Source organism: Hordeum vulgare, chromosome 3H, assembly GCF_904849725.1.
Source record: "Hordeum vulgare subsp. vulgare chromosome 3H, MorexV3_pseudomolecules_assembly, whole genome shotgun sequence".
In the NCBI taxonomy this organism is placed as follows: domain Eukaryota; kingdom Viridiplantae; phylum Streptophyta; class Magnoliopsida; order Poales; family Poaceae; genus Hordeum; species Hordeum vulgare.
Window position 1 is genome coordinate 440,406,455 of NC_058520.1, and position 7,085 is coordinate 440,413,539.

At 43.3% G+C, this 7,085-nt stretch overlaps 1 pseudogene; it reads right to left on the reverse strand.

Annotated features, from left to right (window-relative positions):
* Positions 1 to 6,005: 6,005 nt before the first annotated feature.
* On the reverse strand, positions 6,006 to 6,577 carry LOC123443795 (annotated as a pseudogene).
* Between the last annotated feature and the right edge of the window lie 508 nt (positions 6,578 to 7,085).

Genomic DNA, 7,085 nt, shown 5'->3' on the forward strand with positions numbered 1-7,085 from the left:
CAACACAGCATGACCTAGGGGGTCACACCCTGATGGCTTATGCCTCCCTCGTGGCCCTCTCGACTCCGTTCTTTGGCTTATAAATTCTCATCTACAGTAAAAAAAACACCAGAGGGAGTCCTGCAACACTTTTTACGCTGCCGCAAGTCTCTTTTCTGATGGTAGGCCATTTGGAGCTCTGTTCCGGCACCCTGTCGGAGGGGGGATCGATCACAGAGGGCCTCTTCATCCACCTTGCCGCCCTCATGATGATGTGTGAGTAGTTCACCACAGACCTATGGGTCCATAGTCAGTACCTAGATGGCAATATCTCTCTCTCTCTTTGATCTTCAATACAATGATCATCACATCTTTACTTTGATCCATATGATGTAATTCCTTTTGTGCGGTGCATTTGTTGGGATCCGATGAATTGTGGGTTTATGTTCAGATTATTTATGATAAATGTTTGAGTATCCTCTGAATACTTATATGATTCTTATGTGCATGATTATGATAGCTTTGTAATTCTCTCCGATCAATTGAAATAGTTTTGCCAACTAGATCCATATATCATCGGTGAGAGAGGTGCGTTGTAGTAGGTTCAACCTCGGGAATCTCTATATCCAAGTGACGGGAGGGGAGAAGATGTTTCTTTGTGTTGCTTCTACCAAGGATAAAACGATGGGGTTTATTCATATTGCTTGAGTTTACTTCAGCTACATCATGTCATTTTTCTCCATGTATTACTCTCTTTTACTTAATACTCTAGATGCATCTTGGATAGCGGTCGGTGAGTGGAGTAATAGTAATAGGTGCATGCAGGAGTCGGGCTATTTGTTTATGGGTGTGATGTCTATATACCCATGATCATTGCCGTGAATATCGCATAACTACCCATTTTTTTGTCAATTGTCCAACAGTAATTTGTTTACCTATTGTATGCTATTTTTCATGAAATATACCATTAGGGAAAGTTATGGCCCCCGGGTCTATTCACAACATATTGATAAAACCTTGATTACCTTGCTGCCATTTACTTGTTTTTATTTTATCTGCTATCTACAGTTATCTACACACCTCACTTGCTTGCAAATAACAAGACAAGAGCATTGACTATCCTCTTGCCCGTGTTGGGTGCAAGTTGTTTGTTCTTTTCTGTGCAGCCGCTGAAGACGGTTGTGGTTGATATTCCTATTGGTTTGGTAAACCTTGGTTTCATAACTAAGGGAAATACTTACATATATTGAGCTACGATAATCCATTCCACTTCATAGAAAACCCAACGCAGATCACAAGTATGAGTTGACCTAGAACAACACCAACATCATAATAACTACCATCACACATAATTTCAAAAGGCAAGTTCTAGTCAGGTAGCTGAACAATAGGAGAAAATGACTTATAGACTGGAATCTTGTGAGACTCCTGAAGCAGCCATTCCGATAGAATATTATGAACACAAAAGTGATAAGAGTTCCATAGAGGATGACGAGGAAGCTCCTGTTAGGAGCAAGATACAGAGGACTACAAAGTCTTTTCCTGATAATTTCATCGTGTACCTCGTGGATGACACTCCGAGTTCCATTTCAGAAGCATATGCATCACCTCGTGCTGATTACTATAAGGATGCGGTCCGTAGCGAGATGGATTCCATCTTGGCTAACGGGACGTGGAAGATTACTCTTACGTCTCTAACGTATCGATAATTTATGAAGTATTCATGCCATATTCACATATGTTAACAATATTTTTATATGGCTTTGATGCACTTTTTTGATTTATTTATAACTAACCCGAACTAATGTTGTTTTCAGTAGAATTACCGTGATGTTGTTTTTTGTGGAGAAAATGAAAGTTCTCAGAATCGCACGAAACTTTTTGAGGATTTTGTGGAACATATGAGTAATATTGGAGCCAAGAACCACCAGAGGGGAGCCACCTGTGGGCCACAAGGCAACAGGGCACGGCCACCCCCATCGTCACGCACTGATGCCTTGTGGGGCCCACGTGGCTTCGTTTAGCGTGATTCCAACACCAAAAGTTCCTATATATGTAGAAACCCTCGGAAATAAACAGAGAACTTCCACTCCCGCCGTCGCAAATCTCTATATCAATGAATAACCCATCTGGAGCCTTTCTAGTACCCTCACGGAGGGGGAAACCATCTTCGGGGGCCATCTTCATCATCCCAGCGGAGGCCATGACGAGGAGGGAGTAGTTCACCCTCGGGGCTGAGGGTATGTACCAGTAGCTATGTGTTTGATCTCTCTCTCGTGTTCTTGAGATGGCACGATCTTGATGTATCGCGGGCTTTGTTAACATAGTCGGATCATATGGTGTTCTTCCCTTGCTACCTTATTGTGATGAATTGAATCTTTCCCTTTGAGATCTCGTTATGTTTGATTGAATATTGGATTTGAGAACACTTGATGTATGTCTTGCATGTGGATACCCGTAGTGACATTGTGGTATTCTGCTGATTCACCTGATATATGTTATGGCATCAACTTGAGGATTACGTTGACCTTGGGGATCTATGCATAGGGGTTGATTGCACGTATCATACTACATTCTCCGATAGAAATCTTGGGGTACACTTCGAAGTTCATTGTGTTAGATTGAATGTGATAGATCTTAAATTGTTTGATGCATTCCGCATAATTTACCCATGAATAATTGAGGTGACATTGGAGTATCTATGTGACATTAGGGTTGATTGACATTAGGGTTGATTGATATGTATTATTGGTGTTATATTAGTACGAACTCTAGGGTTGTTTTTGACACTTATAGGAATAGCTCAAAAGATTGATTAGAAAGAATAACTTTGAGGTGGTTCACTGCCTACAACAATTTCATTTTATATTCTCTGCTACTTATAAAATTTGGAGTGATTCTTTGTTGCACATTGAGGGATAATCATATGATTCTACTATGTTAGCATTGTTGAGAGATTGGACTAGCGAAAGTATGAACCCTAGGCCTTATTTCCAAGCATTTATACAACATTTTGCTCGTTTTTTCCACTTCCTAGCTTGATGTTTTCATATTTGCAGATTACAAAAATCTATATCTAGTATCCATACTACACTTGTATCACCATCTCTTCGCCGAATAGGTGCACCTATACAATTTTCCATTGTATTTGGTATGTTGGGGACATAAGAGATTTTTTGTATTTGATTGCAAGTTTGTTTAAGAGTGACCATCTTCATCCAACACCTCCCATGCATTAATAAACCTTAGATCACCCACTTGAGGGTAATCTGTTGTTGTCCTACAATACACTTCACTTGGAGGCCCAACAACATCTACAAGAATAAAGTTGCATAGTAGATATCAATCACTGGTTGTCCTTATGGTTGCCAACCATTGGTATGTAAGTGGGTGTTCAAGAAGAAGCTGAGGCCTGATAGTACTGCTGGGAAGTAAAATGCTAGGCTTGTAGCCGAGGGTTATACCCAGAAAGAAGAAGAAGATTTCCTCAATACTTACTGCCTTGTAGTTAGACTGACAAGCATTCGAGTGTTACTCTTCTTGGCTGCCTAACCTAGTCTTCTCGTTCTTCAGATGGACTTAAGACAAATTTTCTTATTGGAGAGCTAGATGAGCAAATTTCATGCAACATAGAGATGGCTTTATAGTAAATGGCCAGGAAAGAAAGGTGTGCAAACTATTGGAATCTTTATATGTCCTGAAACAAGTACCTAAGCAGTGGCATGTGAAATTTAATTCAAATTTGTCATCTGATGGCTTTGTTGTTAATGAAGCTGACAAATGTGTATACTATCACCATGGTTGGAGCAAAAGAGTTATACTTTGTCTGCATGTTCATGATATATTGATATTTGGGACCGACTAAAAGTAATTGAGGAGATGAACGCTTTTCTATCTCACAGCTTTGAGACAAAAGATCTTAGTGTGGCTGGTGTTATTTTCAATATTAAGCTACTGAGAGATAATAAGGGTGGAATTACACTTCTGCAACCCCACTTGTTGAGAAGAATTTGAGTTATTTGGATATTCCAACTGCAATCATTCTACAACACCATATGATCCTAGCATGCAGGTCCGAAAGTTTGAAGGCACGACTGTAGATCGGTATAGTGATTCAAATTGGATATATGACGATGATGATGAGAGGAAAGCCACAAGTCGATATGGGTTCAAACTTGGTGGTGGTTTTGTTTCCTGAAAGTCTTGCAACCGAGGAGAGTATCCTCACTAACCAAGTTTGTTAAATATGCAATACTCTCATAATCTGTAAGGCAGACCGATTTTTTTCTTAATGTGTCCAAATCTTGTGTAAGCAATATGCTATCCTACATAGAATTATTTGGAGGAACACACCTATGTATCCCGACTGGTGGTCACAGTCTAGGACATTGGATAATCTCTAGGAATCTCATGAACAAGTCAGGAGTATGACTAATAAGCTCCACCCGTGGGGTTTAGCCTTCGGCATCCACATACGAGCTGACAATTGGCGAAACTTCTGGACGTTAAACTCACAATTGAAAGCATAGTCCATTGTATGGTTGTGAAGAAGTCTAATCCGGTTTCTCTAGATGGAAGTTCAACTTAACAGTCTCCACTGAAAAATCTCGCATATCAATACATTGTTTGAAATAGATGACAAACTTATGTGCCTCGAGATATGATGGGGGTTGTTGGATTATAGATGGGCTTTGGTTCATATAATCCCTGATTAATCACTATGGCCCATGTGAGTGTACGTCAAGTGATGGAAAGTTTAGTAGCATAGTGCTTCAATAGTGAGAGTGCGACCCCTTTATAAGGGTTTCTCTAACCATATGCCACTGGGAGCTAGGGAAGATGAGTTCTACACGTATGCTTCCCCACATCCACCACCCGCCTCGCCTGCCCATGCTTCGCCTCATCACGACGTGGGTGCATCGCGGGTTGAGAGAATGGGTTGTTCGTCATTTTAAGGTCAAAATGGTTAGTTAATAATGTATTAATTAACGAGTCTCTAACGGAAGTTCCACGTCCGAGACATTGGACCATGGGTTGTTTAGGGACTCAGTCATGGGCCTAAGCCCAGGTCCACCTACTCGACGACCTATATAAGAAGGCGCTAGCCGGTGGAGTGAACCCTAACCCTAGCCGTCATCTATTGGTCCTCTCTTTGTGCCGCTTCCGACGATCTCATCTTGACGACCGCGTTCACGGGTGGTTGGGAGAGCAGGTGCATCCGAAACCCTATCGTTCGAGATCCTGTCCAGGAGAACGACAATAAGGATTATAGGGAGCGTCTCGGCGTGACTACAGTCCGGTGCTTTCCCCAAGAATTCTAGAAACCTATAGTTGAAAGGATGTTGTACATTTCGTAATTTCTAGTCTTTGCCAGATACTACCGTATTATGTAGAATAATTCTAACTTCCACGATTTTGTTTTGCTTTTACTCACACTTTTATAATCATATTCCCAAGTGGTTATACACCTACACCAAAAAATTAAAATCCCAAGTGGTTATAAGATCAAACTACTTCCTTCGTACCTAAATAATTGTAGTTGATGAGAAGTAGTCTAATTCTCCCCAACTACAATTATTTAGATATGAAAAGAGTAGTTATATACGAAACAATGACATGAGCTCATCTCCTAAACAACTGATGCGTGCAAGATGACTAACTACACCAAGCTAGATTGCTCGTAAAAAACACCAAACTAGATGATCTCATCTGGAGCTCTCTGGTTAGAGCATCTCCAACAGGTGTCCAACGCGTGGCGCGTAAAAAATAAATTTACAGCGCGCCGTTTGTCTATTTTAATGCGGCGGCCAGCGCGGACTCCAGCGACCGCCTTAAAATGCAGCGCGCGCCTAGCTCCAGCATGCGCGTTAAAAATGCATAGATATAAAAACTACTAGAACCTACAATTATAGATAAAACGGTACAAAGATAAAAAAGATACATAGATATTTCATACATACATAGATAAAACGATACATAAATATTTGTCATAATACATACGATATATAGATAAAAATTACTAGAACCTACTTGCAGTCGTCCTTCTCCTCATTATCATCGTCGGTATCCGAGGTATCGAGCCAAATATCATCCCAACGTTCGTTGTCACTCCCGAATAACGACTTGCCATCGTTGTTGATGACCTCGCACTGCGATATGACCAATGCCTTGCGTCGACGCCTGTCATCCCGCTCCTCGCGGTTCCTTCCGTCATCTCTGCCCAGAAGGCGTTGTCGGCGGCGAGGTTCTCCGGGTGGCGCCGGCGCCACTCCGCCATGGATCGCTCGTCCTCCTCGGCGATGAGGAGGCGGCGCTGCCGCCGACGTTGCTCCTCACGGTCCTGCTCTGTTATCAGATGAGGTGGAGGGGCGACAGCCTACGCCTGCTCACGCGTGTAGACGTCGTGGAAGTTCATCTGCGCACGAGGTCTCCCTAGGCGCCACGCAATCGCGTCGTACGCGCGGGCGGCCTCGTGCTCGGTCTCAAACGTGCCGAGGCCGAGGCGGACGTCGCCGGACCGAATCTCGGCGTAGTAGACACCGGAGAGGCGCGTGCGGACACCTGTGGAACCCGAAGATCCACGGCGGCGCGGCGACATGGTGGCTCGATGGCGGCGTTTCGGTGGAGGCGCGGCAGACGGAGCGGCGAGGAAGCGGCAGAGTAGAGCGCGCGTGGCAGAGGGAGCGGCGAGGACAGCGATGGGCAGCCGCGCGGCGAGCGCCGCAATTTATAGACGCGCCCGAAGCGGTGCGCCAAATCTAGTGCGCGGCCGCTAGTTTTCTCCCCCGCGCAGTCGTTAGCCATGCGCGCTAATTTCACCCGTCCACTGAAGCGCGCGTTTCCGTCCCATGCGCGTTAAAAGCTCTGTTTACTGCGTGCGTTTTTTTATACTGCTGTTGGAGATGCTCTAAGAAGCTTCACTCACGTTCTTTAATTACATTGGGAGATTGAAGCTAACAAAACTGAATGAAAGAATGGCAGTTGAATAGTTGATGCGTGCATGCTGATCTGATCACCTGGAACGGTATGATAGTTTAGTTTACTGTCTTCATCACATCATGTTTGTTTTATCTGGCTCCCAAAACTCGTCACAGCTCTATCATTCA